Source organism: Oncorhynchus mykiss, chromosome 6 (genome assembly GCF_013265735.2).
Source record: "Oncorhynchus mykiss isolate Arlee chromosome 6, USDA_OmykA_1.1, whole genome shotgun sequence".
NCBI classification, from domain to species: domain Eukaryota; kingdom Metazoa; phylum Chordata; class Actinopteri; order Salmoniformes; family Salmonidae; genus Oncorhynchus; species Oncorhynchus mykiss.
This window is the reverse complement of record NC_048570.1, coordinates 62,778,749-62,796,871: the sequence shown is the minus strand read 5'-3', so window position 1 is coordinate 62,796,871 and position 18,123 is coordinate 62,778,749. Positions and strand designations below refer to the sequence as shown.

The following is an 18,123-nucleotide window of genomic DNA, read 5'->3' as shown; positions in this document are numbered from 1 at the left end:
CCAATAACGCAAAGTTTAAAAATATCAAATAAAAAGTGACACGAGGAATAAACACAGTGAATGATGAGTTAAAAATAACAGCTATATACAGGGAGTACTGAGTCAATGGGCAGGGGTATGAGGTAACTACCGGTATGTACATATAGGTACAGGATAGATAATAAACAGAGCAGTAGCAGCAGCGTATGTGGTGAATGCTAAAGTGTGTGTGTATGTTGGGGTGTGTGTGTGTTGGGTGTGTGTGTGTGTTGGGTGTGTGTGTGTGTTGGGTGTGTGTGTGTGTTGGGTGTGTGTGTGTGTGTTTTCAGAGAATCAGTGCAAGAGTGTTAGAACAGGTATTAACCAAACGGAGGTACAGGGAGCCTAGTCAAATACTTAAATACTTAACATCCAATCACATTAACCGTTCGTGGGAGACCTTCACTCTTGCGCAGACATTTAGAAACGAAACATGACAATTTGAAAAATAAGCCACAGGAGTTTTTTGAGCGAGAATAAAGACGACTTTCGAGTAGTAAGACATGTATAAAAGAAACAGATACCATTAATAACAAGGGGCTAGACGAGTCTTATATGGTGAGCTCCCGAGTGGCTAGGACAGGCAAGACCCATACTAGAGTGGCTAGGACAGGCAAGACCCATACTAGAGTGGCTAGGACAGGCAAGACCCATACTAGAGTGGCTAGGACCGGCAAGACCCATACTAGAGTGGCTAGGACAGGCAAGACCCATACTAGAGTGGCTAGGACAGGCAAGACCCATACTATTGTGAAGGTCTTTATTCTCCCAGCTGCCGCAGATATGGCTGGTACAATGATGGGGGAAAAGGCCCCCAAAAAACTATACAGACACTGCCTTCATCAAACAACACTGTTTCACGACACATCAGTAACATATCAGGAGATGTAAGTATTGGACAGCTTTGTGACATCAAATGGACTTTGGTGGTAAAGATGTGTTGGTATCTGTACTGATTGCGCAAAAGCCATGACAGGGAGACATGGTAGAGTTTTATTATTTTTTTATTTATTTCACCTTTATTTAACCAGGTAGGCTAGTTGAGAACAAGTTCTCATTTGCAACTGCGACCTGGCAGTTGTGGTGGTAACGCGCGTGCAAGCAGTTGCTCCCGACGCCACTTGCTGCCAAGGGAATGCCTGACAGCTTGAAAGACGTTTTGGACACTACAGTGAAAATGGAAGTAATGCCCCTGAACTCTCGTGCATATTCTGCATTATGCAATGATATGGGCAGCGACCATGTAACGCTTTTACAACAGACAAAAGTGCGCTGGTTATCAAGGGGCAAAGTATTGACATTTTTTGGAATTAAGAGACTGACCACTTGCATGATGACGAGTTTCTCACACGACTGGGCCTATCTGAGTGATGTTTTTTCTCGCCTGATTACAGGGACTCTATGTAGCTAGGCTAACTGATTTGAGGGTGTCAGAAGTCACTGCCAGATTTCTGGGTTGGGCTGCGCTCAGGGTGTCCGGCCTTGGCAAATTGCCCTGTTAAGACACTGATGCAGTTCGCAACCACGTACCTATGTGAGAGTGGATTCTCGGCCCTCACTAGCATGAAAACTAAATACAGGCACAGACTCTCTCCAATACAACCCAACATTTCAGAGTTATGTGCATACTTTCAAGCACACCCGTCTCATTCATCTGTGGTGAGTTATTCACAATTTTCGATGAACAAGTAAGGTTTTATATGTAAGATGGCTAAATAAAGAGCAACATTATTGATGATTATTATGATTATAATAATGATTATTATGATTATTATGATTATTATGATTATTATTATTATTATTATGTGCCCTGGTCCTATAAGAGCTCTTTGTCAATTCTCACGAGCCGGGTTGTGACAAACTCACACTCCTTATGTTTAATAAATGTAATACATGAGCGTTTGTGTAGCAAGCTTATTACAATGGCGGCAATAACATTTGAGAGTGCGCCGACCCTGGTACTAGAGGGGGTTGAATGTTTGAAGGGGTACAGGACTGTAAAAAGTTTGGGAACCACAGTGTTAAAATAAAACTAAAAAAGGGTCAATGCAGGTAGTCCGGGTAACCCTTTGATTAGCGATTCAGTAGCCTTGTTCAGCAGTCCTATGGCTTGGGGGTAGAAGCTGTTCGGGGTCCTGTCGGTTTCAGACTTGGTGCACTGGTACTGCTTGCAGTGCGGTAGCAGAGAGAACACTATGGCTTGGGTGGCTGGAGTGCAGAATATGTCATGAACCCGTAAGACGGCTGCTATTCACTTCAGCAACATTATGATTTAACAGGATGCTGACGAGAGACCGGTCCAGCTGCTGAACTATAGGTCCTTGTTGTTCAGTCATACACTGCTAGTACCCATTGTGTTTACGTAAGGCTTTACCACTCTGTGACAACAAGCATGCGGCTCAATAACCAACATGAGATAACAGTGATTTGGCACAACACCAAACAAACCTCAACCACAAAAGAAGCCATAGGATTTCACTAAGAGAGCATATCGGTTAAATCAAATTGTATTGGTCACATACACGTGACTAGCAGATGTTATTGGGGGTGTAGCGAAATGCTTGTGCTTCCAGCTCCGACAGTGCAGTAATATATCTAACAAACAGTTAGCCTAGCTACTGAACAGTTCCATTCATTCAGACAACATTAAAACGTGCCGTTCCCTCTCTATATCAACGAGATGACACAAACCCACTGATTGGCCAGGGCTCCAATCAGTTGATTGAAAAAAAGGGGGAAAGTAATTTCACAGTTCCAACCAAGCCAAGGGGCCAAATGACAGGTGTACTAGACTAGAGGGAGCTCATTTGATGGTGATGTAATAGTCTTCTGCTGTAGCCAACACACAGAGAACAATGGAGGGCACCTGTAGGAAAATAATCACATGAGACAGAGAGCTCCGAGCCTCTCAGAGCAGAGCCCAGGATGGGTTAATACGACAATCAACGACCTTTATGCAACCAGCAGCAGGACAGGGCCAATGACCAGCCAATGACTCTATTTCTTGTTTTGAATTATCACAGCAAGCAAAGGTCACCCCCTCTGTCAAGGGGGGAGAGAGGCATGCAGACATACAGTGGGCTGGTGAACAAGGTCATTACCATCCCAGGAGTGGTATTGGCTTACTACCAAGCCAGGGCTACTTGAAACCAAGGTCACCGTGCTCTGGCTGCTGGAGTGACAGCGGACTGAACCGAAAAGCTGGAAGCAGGATTGGGTTGCCACTGCCTGCCAGTGGGCTGGGCTGCCGTGCTGCAGTTCTGTCCGCCCAGGCCCGAGCACTTTGCTCCAGGCTCCCCTGAGAGGTGGGCTGGGTGGGGAGCACAGGGAATTCAGATTACTGGAAGAAGAAAATACATTCACTGCAGAGTTTCCTGAAATCAGATCCCACCTGACATAAATCAGAAACGGAGCCATTATGGCTGCCATTATGGTGAGAAACCAGAGACGAGGGATCAAGCTACTCCACTCATTCACACGTGAATAAGTGGCTCCCTAAAATAGGCCCGTCTACTACCAGAGCACTCAGATAGAGCAGGAGATTAGGCTGTGTGTGTGTTTAATACTAACTCAATACATTCCATTCACCGTCACAAGGGTATAGCTTACCATGACACTGTCAGGCTCTCGCCAGCACAGCCCAGGCCCAATGTTAGGGGGTCTTCCCCGTGTTGTTCAGCAGGCCCAGGCCCCACCACTGTGTCTGTCTGTGCCTCAGCTTCTCCTCTCCCACTCAACACTACATTAGCCTGCTAATCTCCAGCCCCGTGCAAACAGCTCAGTCATCATGATCCAGAGAGAAGAGAGAGGAGAGGGGGAGAGACCTGGCAGCAGTCAGGGGAAAAACCACAGCGTCACTCCGGGATGGGGGAAGGACAGGGAAGATGATAATGGTTGTTGTGGCTCCTCTTTCTACCATCTTTCCCGCTCGCTGACTTCACCGATTTCCACAGACACAATCATCTCAGAAATTGTACACAATAGCTGCAAGTGAAATAGTAAGAAAAGTAATGCTATCGAAAGCAAATCCTTGAGGCAATGTTTAGAAATATTTATTGATCATGTTCTATAGATCTTAAAATATGGTTCTCTATTTTCTCCATTATTCATTTTAATACAGAGTACTCAAATCCCACAGACATTGACAGTAAAGTCAGAAATAGATGAAAACCCTAGTGTTGTGGAATGAGAAGTAGACTTGCAGCCCAGAAGTTGGACTGACCAGTCTGGTGACATTGACAAATTGTATTTTTTTAATTAAACCTTAATTTAACTAGGCAAGTCAGTTAAGAACAAATTCTTATTTACAACGACAGCCTACTGGGGAACAGTGGGTAAAACTGCCTTTTAACCTTGTCAGCTCGGGGATTCGATCCCAGTTACTGGCCCAACGCTCTAACCACTAGGCTACCTGCCGCCCCGCCCCAGAAAGACAAAGGTAAGGCAGAAATAACCAATTCATCTGTACTAAGTCCCATCACTCATATCAAACTGTCCTTTCCCGTAAATACAACACTAACAAAATGCAGAAGAGCACTGTGGTGTAGGCCTTTTCACAGTCAGGCTGCTGAGCTGACACTAAACTCCACCAGTCAGAAAAAGGAAAGATCCATTCCTTCCATATTTCCAACACGTTACATTACAAATAATCCAATTACAGCTTGCAGATTGAGCTGAAAGGGTCAGATAATGTACAGTGTCTCCATGTTCCTTAAATCACCCAGCCAGAGTTCTAAACACCCGAGCAAACAGGCAGAAACACAGGCTGCCAGGAGACGCTGTGGGAGGGCCCCTATAACTCACATTAGAACAAACACAATCATTTGTTCCACTGGGTTTTGTGGTTCATGCCCCCTCCTCCCCCATCAGATTTGATGGGGGGAGTGTTTGATCCTCTGAGGAGACGAGGGGTGGAGGAGGTACAGTAGAGGGGCCCAGAGAGGGAGACACTGGGTGCCTGGAGGGTACATAGCACTGTTCAGAGGGTATTGTACTGGAGGGAGAGAGGCAGCGAACAGGCTAGGTAGGACCAGTCACTCTAGTCTTGTCCAATGCACTGGCATATCTTTTGGTTCAAGGCACACAGCAGCCCGTAAAGAGGTTACAGTTATTCCCAGCGCTAAGCCAAAGCCCAGCTCTAAAAATTAGACTGAAGATCTAAACACAGACTTTGTGGAAGGACGACTCACTGATGGGAACTTGGCTTTGGAGAAGGGGAGGTAGAACATTTAAAGACATTCTGTCCCATCTTCAAAAACAGTCAGCCAACTCCTCAGCATCCAGACACACACTATAAATCTGATCATTTCAGAGTAGCACTGGCTATCTATCATCACAGCCAGTCAGCCAGTCTCCTCTCCTATGCAGTCAGTACGTTGCTGTGGTGGGCGAGCTTGGTTCTGACCGAGTGTGTGGGAGTGGAGGGACAGACATTGGCCTGCCTGGCTGTCAGCAGCTTAGAGCCATACCCTTGAGCAGAGCATGAGAATCAACCCTGACCTTCTAGCAGCACATTCTTTTCAAGCAGGCAGCATAACATCTCTTAATTAAAAAACAGATACGTCCTGTTCTCTCCACCACAAACTGCATTCAAAGCACTGTTCTCTTTTAACACATTCAAGACTTAAATATTTTCCCTTCCCATCTCCCCACCACTTCCCTTTCAAACCACTTCATACCTCAGAGGGGAGAGCCCTGTAGTCGACACTTACAAACTATGTTCTATGTAGCCGGGGCGCTGTTTATCCTTTTCATTCTCACACCTACATGCTAATTTCCAAGGCCCAGTGTGGTGCTAGGACCAACCTGCCATCAAAAAAAAACATTTCAGTGGCAGAGTCGGACATGACCCCCTGTACCCTCCTATTACTACGGCTACCTCCAACTCCTCCAGCAGCCATGGAGCTTCGCCATCTGCAAAGAGAAAACACACAATACAACGTTTCTGCCATCAAGCCATGCCCAAAGGTCGGTGTCTCAGCCCGTTTATCAAAAGGGTTATATTTGACTCGAGCTGGTGACCGCACACTTCCGAAATCCGCATTTATAGTTGTGTCCTGTGAGTGGACAGACAGAAAGACAGCTGGATGCTACCTACCGCCTAGCTACGGTGGGTATCGCCGATATGTGATGACTCCAAATCGGCATTACGGTCTGGCTAATGGAAAACGCAGCCATGTATCTTTCAAATAACCTGCATTTGGCGATACTATGTTCTCGAGACGGGAAAAATAGTATCGTATAAAACACCTGTGTCCAGTTGCATGTGGTTCAACAAAAAACAGAGAACATTCTGAAAGTTATTAAATCCATGTTCTGCGCTGCCCAAATAGCTGCTTCGCCATCTTAGCTACCGTACACCTAGCATTTCCCAGCATCTTGGCAGGAACTAGGATTGTCTATGTGCCTCGGCCAAGTGTAGAAGTAGATGGCAGCACGTCACAGATCGACCAAAACAAAGATCTACACACGCAAGAGGCATTTCTCACTCAATACAAAACATGGATGTAATATCTTTCAGAATTATCTCTGGTTTTTGTAACCACCTGCACATTTATAAAGATGCACCTTTTCTGGTTTTGAGAACAAAGAAAAAGTTGGCAAGTGCAGGTAAGTTGAAAAGTTGGAGTCGTCACATATTGGCGATACGCACCACAGCTACCAACATCCTTCCCTCTGCAGTGGGATGAGAGAGAGCTAGTTGCCACTTCCTTTCAAGGTGGGTTTGAACTTGTGCTGATTAATGGAACAATGACATCACACTCTTGGATATCATCTTAAAGAACAGTTCCTCCTCGGTGCTTAGCTCTAATGACTTGGAACAGAATGGCAAGAAAAACCTTGGGCAAAGGCACCATTTTATCCCCTACCAATCCTGCTCTTCACATTATGCAGCAAGCCTACTAAATGAACAAACCGTCAAACTTCTGCTCAAATAAGCTATAGAATCACGAGGCATGGGCTTATACCAGAGAACAATATAACCACAACAATATAGGTCTGCAACCTAAGTGGTTTAATGGGGCACAATAGTCTAGTCAGTGGGGATAACCCCAAACAAGTATATTACATACGAGATAAAAACAATACATGACACGCCAACACCACAAAGGTTCAATCCTTTGAACGGTCCACAACCTCCTATATCATCTCATCATTCAACATGCGTACAAGGAAACCTAATCACACCAAAGTTCCCGCTCCTTCTGCCTCGAGTTCACATTCCTCAGCTAAAGATATGAGTGAAATGCCAATTTGCAGGGTAATGATGCAGAGTTGCTCTCCTCCCTGGCCACAGAGCCATGCCTGTTTGGAGCACACAGACTCTTTCAATAGAGCATTAGCATGTGGCCTGCCAGGATGAGAGGTAGGCGGGTGGGAGCGGGGTCTGGGGGAACAAAGCCCCTATAGTCGTCTCAAGCCAGGCTATGAGAGTTATGTAATATGACTGGCAGGGCCCACTTTCCTGTTCAGAGTGCTGCAGACTAATCCCATTGAAGAACAGGGCTACTTTAGAAAGGGGAGGAGGGAGAGCGAGAAAAAAATCAACACGCTGGTAAAGAGTAGAGGCAAAACAGTGCAGGGAGAACATTCACAGGAGAGACACCCTTTCATCTGCACTACCATCCAACACAGCACAACTCCCAACCTGCAGATAACGCTGACAATAATATCAGCACTGCCGAGGGCTGGGAGCAGGCTAAACACAGAGAGACAGAGAGTGAGCGAGAGAGAGACAGGGAGTGGCAAAGAGAGAGAGGAGAGAGAGGGGGGACAGCGCATGAAACAGAGGGAGAGAGAGGTACACAGTAATCCTACGTCTGTTTCTGCTAACCATTGGCAAAGTGGAGGATGTAGAGCAGTTAAAAATAAAATCTGATTCTGATTTACTCTACTGGTGCCTGGAAACCATGTGACTGGCATCACATGAGGAGAGGTGGGGGTGGGGAGGAGAGAAACGGTACTGACAGCATAATGAGCTTTTTGATCAGTTTCCTTGGTTTCCACTGACAGTAAGCAGATACGGTGTGATTTCAGAGGTAAACATCACCAGCTCCCGTTGCACAGAGTCTGGCTAAAGAGAAGGCTACAGGAGGACAAAACGAGAGTAGGAAGAGAACGAAAGGGGAGATCGATTGTACAGCCCCCATGCTGAAAGTCTGTGTGCCGGGGCTGTGTGCCGTGGGGAAAAGGCGGCAGTCTCTTCAGAGGCGTGGGGCTGCCACCACTTACTGATCAAGCAGCACGGTCACATGAGCCGCATGCAGGAGAGGGACTCTTCATTAGTGACACTGAGCTCTACGGGAGCGGTGACCTACTTTCCAAACCAAGTCGCTCACCACACAAACAGCCACACACACACAAAAGCCCACACCAGCTAAAACACAGAACCCCTTTAACAAAGGGACAGGAAGGCAGGGCCTGGGCATGCACTAAGTCCTGCTCTTAATACACACATTCCAGTCGAGAGTGCAGGGCTTTAATGCGGCCAGTTGGTACTAGCACTGCTCCTGTCTGTCTATGTCTCAGTTCCACAGCAAACCCTCTCTATAGTTCCATATGAGTGTAGTTTATTTAGCATCTGTGATGGTTTGACAAAAAGTGGCCAGTCAAAACAACAAGACTGCTGGAGTACAGGAATACGGGCCTTAGAAAACAAACCCCTTTCTGTAAACATTTATAAAAATACAAAAAAAAAAGTAAAAAGATACTGCGTGTTCAAACCTTCAGTACATCGTAACAAACACAGGGCCTAGAAACAGAGATGGCTCCAGAGACAACGTGGAGAGAATGTAGCAATACATACCGATTCCATGGCTGTCCGCGGATGGGTGACGTTAAAATCCTGCTTTAAAAAAGGGCTGCAGTTGAGAAGTCCAACGAATCCTACAAAACAAAACAAAACCGGGGGATTAGTTACTGAGATGCTGGCTGGTGTTTCACATTCCTAATGAGATCTGGCGTAGGGAGTTATCTTCTCCCATTCAGGTTGTGCTATTCCCCCAACATTGTATGGCTTCCAGAAGAGGCTGGTCTTAGTGCAACCTTTCAAAGGGCAAAGCCTCACTATGCCAGCCTCTCATACCCCTGTAGACAGCCCCTCACAACCAACCCCACAGCCACAGCCCCCCAGCCAGCCCCACAACCCCCCCAGCCACAGCCAGCCCCTCAACCCCCGAGCCACAGCGAGCCCCTCAACCCTAGCTTTGTCTCAACTCTGAGGGCAGGGGTTTATCAGGATTTGAACGATAGAGGGGCTTTTCAAAGGCCTTCAGTTGTGCCACCTCGGTTACATTCCTGTGTCGCTGTCACCTAGCCCCTCGTTCACATTTGTTCCATGGCAGTTGTTCAAATACCAGTGAGTGTGTCCACTAGCACAAATGATAAGTTGACTCAAGAGGACCACACACACCCGCAGTTAGGCTCAGTGGTATTGTGGAAAAGTATATGTATAAAGAAAAACATGATTTCAGTCTTAGAGGGAGTTAACCAAGAGTTTGTTTCTTTTCAGAAATGAATTAAATATAAAAACGGGCTTTCGCTTGCATCTTGTCCTCTTCCCTTCTGAAGAGAACAGGTGCAAAGCTTACCAAATCTGTCAGACTGCCATTAAGCAGTACAAGGCCATGAAAGCAAAATGTCATCCCATTAGTAGAGAGGTTAAAGGTTACATCGGTTAGCCAGCGAAAATATATTTGACATGTCACATCCAGTCTATAGCTTAATTTGCATCATTTTGTGGAATTATATTGCAGCGTGTGTTTTCGTTAGTTGTCAAGAACCTTATTTATCACACGCGCAAACCTTACAGAGCCTAGTTTGAGGAGCAGAATAGCCTATTGCCTGTCAGACAACGCAAGATGAGCTCCTCAAAAAGCTGGTACTGGAGTGCTTTTATAAGCAGCCATTGCACAACAAATATGCAATGTAAAAAAATAATAATAAAGTTAACAAATTCTAAAATGTTTTGATGGCCACGATTAAAAGCAGCTAGTATTTCTCAATCCTGCTTTAAAAAAAAAGGGCTGCAGTAGAGAAGTCCAGAGAATCCTACAAAACAAAATCGCCATGAGTGCATAGGCTATAAGTCAATGGTAGGCAGGCTGTCAAGCGTGTCACCCACCGATATGCAATGTGAGCTGGAGGCTGCATAATTGTTTGAAACGTGAACATTTTACTGCAAATGAGAAATGCCTTACCTTGCTTCAAAGTAGCCTAGCCAAAATCCAGCCATAGAAAAGTGGAAGCAATTATTTTATAAAGACTTCCTGATGCCATTAACCAGCATTTCTCTGTTGTTCTATTGGTTTTCATATCAACTTTCGCTGTTCAGAACCCAAAGGCACACTCCTAGTCATATTAGCAACTCATCGTAGTTGATGTTATTAGATTCCCCCTCTGTTTCTGAGATTTTCATTTGTCACATTCTTATGTCACATTTTTCAGCTCCGCTGGCATCAGGTGCTCTGTTTAGAACAGTGTTTTCAGCTCCGCTGTGCCACGAGAATTTCTATCCCAGTGTTCTAACTGAACAATTTTATCTGAAGGTTGTAAATCTCCAGATCAAAGAAATAGACCGTCTCAGCCTGCAATAGATCAAAACTTGATTCTGTCTTTCTCCCCAATTTCGCGGTATCCAATTGTTTAGTAGCTACTATCTTGTCTCATCGCTACAACTCCCGTACGGGCTCGGAAGAGACGACGGTTGAAAGTCCTGCGTCCTCCGATACACAACCAAACCAAGCCGCACTGCTTCTTAACACAGCGCACATCCAACCCGGAAGCCAGCCGCACCAATGTGTCGGAGGAAACACCATGCACCTGGCAACCTTGGTTAACCTCCACAGGAGTCACTGGTGCGCGATGAGACAAGGATATCCCTACCGGCCAAACCCTTCCTAACCCGGATGATGCCAATTTGGTTACGACAGAGCCTGGGCGCAAACCCAGTCTCTGGTGGCACAGCTGGTGGCAGTACAGCGCCCTTAACCACTGTGCCACCCGGGAGGCACTAGACTAGCCATTTCTAACAGTTTTTCTCCTCCCTGGGGTGGGGAGGCCTCATTCCAGTTATTAGTTTCACCGTTATCATCACAAGTCAACAGTTCAAATAGTAACACAATAGCCTAGTCTTAAAAAGTCTAGTCACACACATTGTTGGATTATGACTAACACATTTCATACAATATGGTTTCAGGGTGAAATACTTTAGTCATTATCTTAAACATCCAAATTCTTCTATCAATCCACCCTTTGACTAAATATTACATCTTGATACAACATTTGTTTATTAAAAAAAAATCACATAACACCCATAAATGTATGTACAACGTCTATTTCACCTCACCTGGGTATAGTTCTATTTCTACTTCCAGTTATAACTCTTCCTTTTGAGATTTTCACTATAACCTTCACACGTTAGAACTAAGAAAAGTTTTAAATTGTGGGTCATCAGGGTCGAATTGGTCATCATCGTCCACCATTCCAGGAGGCATGTAGCGTTCATCCCACTGGTCTGAGTCGGGTATGGGCTCATACCTCACCATCTGCTGGGTCACAGCAGATTCCAACGCCTTGCTTCCCAACTCTCGGACACATGGAATAAGACAACCACATAATACGGGCATACCCATACAAGCAATAGCAGCCCCCAAGATGGTAGCTACTATGGTTTTCCATTTGCCAAACATTTCAACAAACCACCCTGTGATGTATTAACCCCCAAAGTTCTTAAACCATTCTTCACTTAGATCAGTCAACCCAGCCAATGCCTTCGTGACGCTTCCGTCTGGTGTGGTGTTATTTGGAATGAAAGTACAGCAATGAACCATTATCATTCTACATACCCCGCCCTTTTCGGCCAATAATATATCGAGTACCCGGTCTATTTTGCCAGGTCATGAGGGGGGTGGGAAAGAATTTACTGCATCTTCGGTTTCATTCATGAATTAATCCAATCCACAATTTTATTTATTGTCAATCACCAAAAGAACGTAGTGGTAAAGCCTTCAACTATTTGATTCATAGCTTTGTATTAATCTGGAACTCCCCTGGGGTTGCCAATAGCATCCATCTAGACAGAGCTACTCCCATCCTGGTCAAAACTCCTCCTGTGCCTACTTTGGCCTCCTATAACTGGCCTCTGATTACTAATTCTAACTGGTTGGACCAATAACACCAGGGCACAAGTACCTATCCACCCTTTTGGTAGTATCTGTCAGATACGTCCTTTGCTGGTACAATCCCACCATTCAGCCGTTATAGGGGCTGTGAGGTTCAGAATTTTCCCCTTTGCTTCCAAATCTAAGTCAGTCACATTAACTACCGTCTTACAGCCATTAAAATCACCTACATTCTGCCCTTCTCTGATTCCTATTTTGTAGGTCACTCGTCCTTGACGGTCGGTATGTGGGTAGTTTCTCTTTTACTTCTTAACAATGGTGGGGGTGTAGTATAATAAGGTGGTGGATCTGGATGCATCAGGAAAATTACCAAGACTGTGATGCAGCCCCCATATTCCCAAAAATCACCAACCTTCTCCTGTCCTTAGTCTATCTGCTAGGAACCACCCCATACCCACAACTCTATGAGCGCACACAGTGATGATAGGTCAGGATAGGGAATCTTCGTTAGGGAGGTAACCCCCGGACCCTATTGGTACTCGGTTCTGTTCCCTAACTCTGTGTGTTCAGCAGTGTTTGTATGTGTTCCTACCTTTTTGTTGTCGGTAACGTGGACCCAAGCGACTCTCTCAGCTATTCTAACGGCAAAAGCGGTTACCAACAAAACCTGGTATGGCCCTTCCCAACGGGACTGCTTCCAGTCTTTTCTCCTTAGGGACTGGATCCACACCCAGTCTCCTGGTTGTATTGAGTGAATCACCTTCTGTAATTCACCTGTGGGACACAATCTTTGACATACGAGTGTGGTTAACAAACAATCTTCTCATGTGTTCTGCTAGAGTGTGTTCTACTTCTATGTGGGCCTGCTCGGGTCCTCCCAATCCAGGCATTCTGTATGGTCGACCAAACACTTTCTCGAAGGGGACAGCCCATTTTTAACTGAAGTTTCCCTAATAGTCATTAATACTATTGGTAAACATTGTACCCAATTTCTACCTGTACTCATGTGTGTTTTCCTTAATTGTGTCACTCCAGCGTTCAATTAATCCTGCCGATTGTGGGTAATATGAACCGTATCTTTTCCTATTTAAAATGTTCAATTTCTGGCCTCTCTTTTACCTGCTTAACCAAAAATGTAATCCGTTGTCTAAAGAAATAGATTCTAGTAAACCAATTCTAGGGATAATATCTTGACCCAATGCTTTAGCTATCGTAATCATGTCCGCCAAGTAAGTTGGGAACGCTTCTACCCATTTAATATATTTATCTATTATTGTTAAACACCACTTCTTTTCCTCACTTAGGGATAGTTCAAAATAGTCAATTTCCAATTGTTGGAATGGATATTCTACCTGGGGGGTATTCCCCCAGTGGCGCTTTTACTCTACCTTGATGTGTTATCCCATAGGCCTCAAAGTGTTTCCTAACCTGCTATACCCACCCACCTGTTGAAACATGGCTCTGCCCATGTGTCAATATTGCCGCATATCTAAACCGTGACGTAGGTAAATTATCCTTATGCCAAACATTCTGTAGGACCGCCCCTTTTCTTTTCCACATGTCCAATTCCTTTTGGGGCGCCCTGTCTTGGCTATCCTGTAACAATTATCTTTCAATTGTTCAGTCTTCTTTAAGATTTATCTGTGCTGCTGTGTATGGTTTCTGTTCCTGTTGTAATGCTAAATCTGTTGGCCAATTCGAATACTCGCAGTCTAGATCACTCTCACTATCCTCCTCTTACCAATCTAGTCATGCTTCCTCTTCTTCAGAGTCTTCCGGTCCCCTCCTATTCTTGTTCTGTCTGTCTCGGTACGGTCTTTGTCTCTCATTCTTTGGAGGAGCTCTCCACTCTCAGGCCAGATGTCCTGTTTTGTCACAATTAAAACACTTTCTATCGTCTGATCCTGTTAATTTTTTCCCCTTCTCTGTTGGGTCCCTTCCCCTTAAAGCCTCCTTTATGCTGGTCTACTATTTCCCCAATAGTTACTATTAGATACTCTGCTCCTTTCTGTTCTTTCTTATTCTTCTCCTCTTTCCCATGGTGTTCATGGTGAATTGCATACCTCTTCACCTCCGCCAATGTGGCAGTTCCCAATCCTATCAGAATCTTTTTTTATTGCCTGACAAGTTTCAAGTCTCAGACCACTAAAAAAAAATGCTATCTTCAACTGTTAATAATATTGCCCATCTCTTCCCGGTCCAGGATCTACCAATCCACGATTTGCATTAAATAGCTCCCTCAATCTTACCAAATACTGACTGACTGTGTCCCTGCTTACAGTCATAGATTTGAGAAAACTATATAGTCGTAATCCCTAAGATTATTACATAGAGGATTCAGTTTGTCTCGATACCCTCCTGGACCCTTCTATCCCTGTCTTAGGGTATACTATTTAAATAAAAATCTTCTAATAATTAAAACGAATGCAAAACATAGCATATGTTTCATCTGTACAAATGAAATCTCTCCTTCGGGAGTCCACTTTATTTTATCTAACAATAACATTGGTTAATCATAAATCAGTCCCATCAATAAAGTTATATGTTGCATAGTGTGGGATCTATTATGTACAGTAATTTGCCATCCCTAAGAACTGCAACATATTTATTTTCATAGTTCATTTTAACGCTTATAAAATCACTATCACTACTATCTATTTCCTGCCCTGTTGGCTTAAAATATGTCCTAAATACTTGACATAAGTCTACCATAATTAAAACGTATTCTTGCTAACTTTATAACCTTACTCAACAAAAAAATATAATACTATAATATCAATTTTACAGCCTTTTGTTAAATTTCTCAGAAATATAATCTACATACAACAGCTAACTAACTACCTAAGGGAGAATAAAAGTTGGGTTGGTAACTAAACATTACTTAAGCAAAAATAGTGAGACTTTCAAAATAACCGTAAAACAATTTATAAACCCACATTCACCCCAAAATTATAAATCCAAACCATCTGGGTGAAATTAAATTTAAGACAAACTCATTTACCAAATCAGAGAGAAATATCTACAATCTATTTTTAACAAATTTAGGAGAGTACTAGAACCAGGGACGCAAAGAAATTATGGAGCCTTTCGGACTAAAAACAGACAAGTTTCAAAACGCATCTTCTCCTCCAATAATCACATCATTATCCATTATTGAATTAAACATAGGTTTAATCCCTGCTATTACTTCTGGTTTCAATAAATACTGCCTTCAATAAGGTCAACAAAATAATTTAGGAGTAACAGTTACAGGTAAAACTCCCACATCTGCCACTCCTTTTAACCGTAACATCTCCGGTATCCCTGTGTCTAGCCTGAAACAGTCGGTCAGTCCTTCCATATCCCTCCTGAACCCTTCTACTCCAGTTTTTGGATGGACTATTCCTTCCACTGCTAGACTTTCTGGGCTCAGGGGAATGGGAGAGCCTAACCTTTTTCTGTCTCAGTCTCAGTCTCTCGCTATCTTTATTACTTTCTTCTTTCTTTACACTTGCCTTCTTTTCCGGGCTTCAGACAGCCACACCCTGGCTGTATCAAACCCTCAACCTGCTGTTTCCCTTGATTATTGGCACACGTCTTATGTATCTGCTTTATCATAGTTTATCTACATCTAGGCACCCTTCAAAACCATACTTCTTCCTCTACTTCTATGGGTAATTAAATCTTCCTTGCAGTTTACTATGACATTGAATGCTTGCAGGAATTTAATCTGGTCCATTACTAGTCAACCTTTTTGCAAGTCCAATTCTTCCCCAAACCTGCTGTTTCCCTTATATTATCTCCAGTTTACATGCACTTCTATTTAATCATAGATGTGAGTTTGTCTACGTCTAGACGTCCTTCATACACATAGTTCTTTCTCCACTTAGGACCATAATAGATGTTCCTCTTATCCTTGGATTCCACATACCTCTCATGCCCGGTTAATTCAGGGACCTCCTTTGAGGATTTACTTCCCATGTTAGTAAACCCTCTCCTTTGTTCCCTTGGAACTAGGAATAATTAGTATTATGACTTTTGATAGATTATTAGGTCTCACACGTAATGACAATGATCTTAAAAATTGATTTTATAATTTCTTGTGGCTTTTGACCTGTTAATATATCTCACACGTACGCAACTATTCTTCAGCAGATATTCTTTTGACCGTCCCAGACGGTCTCAATATCAGATTATGTTATGTTATGTTTAGGGTTTATTTTGGTAATGGCCTCAACTACCTTGAGTCATTGCGGACCCAATTCCTCCTGTTTTATTCTATATTCAACCTCGCCCCGTTTTACATTTACAGTGGGGCAAGAAAGTATTGTCAGCCACCAATTGTGCAAGTTCTCCCACCTAAAAAGATGAGGGGCCTGTAATTTTCATCATAGGTACACTTCAACTATGACAGACAAAATTAGAAGAAAAAAATCCAGAAAATCACATTGTAGGATTTTTTATTAATGTATTTGCAAATTATGGTGGAAAATAAGTATTTGGTCAATAACAAAAGTTTCTCAATAGTTTGTTATATACCCTTTGTTGGCAATGACAGAGGTCAAACGTTTTCTGTAAGTCTTCACAAGGTTTTCACACTGTTGCTGGTATTTTGGCCCATTCCTCCATGCAGATCTCCTCTAGAGCAGTGATGTTTTGGGGCTGTTGCTGGGCAACACGGACTTTCAACTCCCTCCAAAGATGTTCTATGGGGTTGAGATCTGGAGACTGGCTAGGCCACTCCAGGACCTTGAAATGCTTCTTACGAAGCCACTCCTTCGTTGCCCGGGCGGTGTGTTTGGGATCATTGTCATGCTGAAAGACCCAGCCACGTTTCATCTTCAATGCCCTTGCAGATGGAAGGACGTTTTCACTCAATCTCACGATACATGGCCCCATTCTTTCTTTCCTTTACACGGATCAGTCGCCCTGGTCCCTTTGCAGAAAAACAGCCCCAAAGCATGATGTTTCCATCCCCATGCTTCATAGTAGGTATGGTGTTCTTTGGATGCAACTCAGCATTCTGTGTCCTCCAAAAACGAGTTGAGTTTTTACCAAAAAATTATATTTTGGTTTCATCTGACCATATGACATTCTCCCAATCTTCTTCTGGGTCATCCAAATGCTCTCTAGCAAACTTCATACGCGCCTGGACATGTACTGGCTTAAGCAGGGGGACACGTCTGGCACTGCAGGATTTGAGTCCCTGGCTGCGTAGTGTGTTACTGATGGTAGGCTTTGTTACTTTGGTCCCAGCTCTCTGCAGGTCATTCACTAGGTCCCCCCGTGTGGTTCTGGGATTTTTGCTTGTGATCATTTTGACCCCACGGGGTAAGATCTTGCGTGGAGCCCCAGATCGAGGGAGATTATCAGTGGTCTTGTATGTCTTCCATTTCCTAATAATTGCTCCCACAGTTGATTTCTTCAAACCAAGCTGCTTACCTATTGCAGATTCAGTCTTCCCAGGCTGGTGCAGGTCTACAATTTTGTTTCTGGTGTCCTTTGACAGCTCTTTGGTCTTGGCCATAGTGGAGTTTGGAGTGTGATTGTTTGAGGTTGTGGACAGGTGTCGTTTATACTGATAACAAGTTCAAACAGGTGCCATTAATACAGGTAACGAGTGGAGGACAGAGGAGCCTCTTAAAGAAGAAGTTACAGGTCTGTGAGAGCCAGAAAACGTGCTTGTTTGTAGGTGACTAAAGACTACTGACCTTATTCATGCAGCAGAGAACTCAATGTAGGTTGGATCTCATCACCGTTCCTGTCGTGTACAAGTTCGCCTGAAATGGACCCTCAATTTCAGAGGTCAGGCATTTGTCTTACGGATTCCTGATCCGCCCGTGCACGGTTTCCGTGTCCCCTGGGACGACAGAAACAGGTATTGAGATCCGGCTCGAAGGACCAAGTTGTCACGAGAATTTCTATCCCAATGTTCTAACTGAATTATTTTGTCTCTCTGTCTAATTCCTGAAGGTTGTAAATCTCCAGTTCAAAGAAATTGACA

The 18,123-nt window shown here is 44.0% G+C and overlaps 1 protein-coding gene across 7 annotated transcripts in view; it reads right to left on the bottom strand.

Annotated features, from left to right (window-relative positions):
• LOC110526939 (ankyrin repeat domain-containing protein 11) overlaps positions 1-18,123 on the bottom strand; it is a 194,487-nt gene that overhangs the window by 150,321 nt on the left and 26,043 nt on the right. For 5 of the 7 annotated variants that reach the window (XM_036980647.1, XM_036980648.1, XM_036980646.1 and 2 more), the window contains exon 2: positions 8,825-8,904. The gene's annotated coding sequence lies outside the window, so the exon portion shown is untranslated. Of the gene's footprint in view, positions 1-8,824; positions 8,905-17,830; positions 17,980-18,123 lie in introns of all 7 variants that reach the window. The other 2 variants (XM_036980649.1, XM_036980651.1) reach the window with 1 other exon arrangement.